General features: G+C 35.1%; 1 pseudogene; it reads left to right on the top strand.

Moving 5' to 3' along the window:
• The first annotated feature begins 203 nt into the window (after positions 1-203).
• On the top strand, positions 204-1,547 carry LOC149147495 (cyclin-dependent kinases regulatory subunit 1-like; annotated as a pseudogene).
• The last annotated feature ends 291 nt before the right edge of the window (positions 1,548-1,838 follow it).

Here is a 1,838-nt window from a genome sequence, read left to right as displayed (position 1 = left end):
GAAGTCGTATTTCGCAGCATGGTTAACGATTTTCTGTGACGTATCTCGATTCCAATCTGCGAAATATTCTACGTTTTCGTCCTTCACTGTTTTCGCTTTACTGGGATTTTGTTGTTGTAGGCTCGCCTGTTTCAGCTGGTATTAATTTAGTTTCTTTCCTTCAATCCGCACTCCATTCTATAACACTATAACCGGCCGGAAAAATGTCTGAAATTGAGTACTCGGAGAAATACTACGACGATAACTATGAATACAGGTTATAGCATTTCTCATAACTTCTCCTTTCAGGGTCTACAAAGTAGGGTTTGAAGACTCATTACAAATTAGGGTTTGAATGTGATGTTTGTTTGTTTGTTCAGGCACGCGACGCTTCCCCCTGATGTTTCCCAGCTTCTTCCTAAGGATTGCCTTTTGACTGAGGTAAGCTTCGGGTCGAATTTAATGTCATTATTTTCTTATTGGTCGAATTTAATGCCACACATTCTCTTGTTCTGGGCATCATTTCTTTCGATAATAAGAAAATAAATCGCATGTTGCGTCTGTTGGGCACTTAGGATTTAGCTTTCAGTTACATTGTTGGAACAACATTATATGAATCTTTATCATGGGATTATTCTATTTAAGATCATGAAGAAAAATTTTATTTTCTGTATTTTTCTGAAATATGATATTATTTTTCTTTTGGAAGGGTTTACTTTGAGCTGAATTGAAGTAACTTATTTCGGAATTTTCGCTCAATTATATATGTTAAAAATATTGTGGAATCTGCAACCAGTATATCTTTGCATACATCATAAACTGAATTTAATATTTACATGGTTTGAAATATATGTATTTACAAACTTGAACTAAACAAATTATTCATCAACTACCAGAGCTAAAATTCTTATTATTCATTCACCAACCATCAGAGCTATAATTCTTATTACTCACCAACCACCACAGCTACAATTCATTTTCTTTATTGGGTTAGATGTAGAAGTAGCTGGAGGAAAGTACCCACGAATGAATCTCTCCAAATATCATGCGTACACTAGTGGTTGGCTTTTGCAATTTATTGTGGCCTTTTCTGAAGTGAGAGGGCTCTTATTTTCCCTCACAGTATTTGGGCTCTTATTTTCTGAAGTTATTTTGTGTTATATTTAGTTATTTTGCATTGGGTTCTTGTAGAGAAGATTGTGTCACTAATTGTTGCCAATGATCAAACCACGTTGTCTTTCTTCTATTTTTAGCGGGTTTATTTTTTTAGGATATCCTATTTTATCTTCTTAGTTTATTATACTAATCATTTTATTGGGCAGTGCTTTTCTTCTATGTTTTAACAAAGAGTTGGATTCTGTTTATGGTTTTAGTTTTTTTTTAATGATGTGGGTTCAATTGATTTGAACTAACTTAGTTATTTTTCCAGAATGAGTGACGAGCACTTGGGGTTCAGCACTTGCGGGTGGGCGCACTATGCTATTCACCGCCCTGAACCCCACATTTTGTTATTCAGAAAACCTTTGAATTACCAGCAAAACCAACAACACCAAGCCCAACAAAGTTAATGACTTGCATTCAAGCTATGAGTAATTTGACTATACATTTAGAATAATAAAAGTATGAAATCTATATTAATTCTTATTGATTACTTCAAGTGAAGTTGATGTTGTTGGAACTACTACACAGGAACATGCGGACTCTTAGTTAGAGCATGGGACTACATGCAAGATTCCTTATGCATGATTTACTCATTGATTTGCTCCTTCTTTAACTCTGCAACTCGTTAGTTCTTCTGCATGATTTACTCCCTAATTTGCTCCTTTCACTCCGCAACTGGCTAGTTCTCTCCGGAACTT

Source organism: Pinus tabuliformis, chromosome 9, assembly GCF_031772625.1.
Source record: "Pinus tabuliformis cultivar Carrire ecotype Pingquan chromosome 9, CPIR1, whole genome shotgun sequence".
Classification (NCBI taxonomy): domain Eukaryota; kingdom Viridiplantae; phylum Streptophyta; class Pinopsida; order Pinales; family Pinaceae; genus Pinus; species Pinus tabuliformis.
This window is presented reverse-complemented; position numbering and strand designations above follow the sequence as displayed.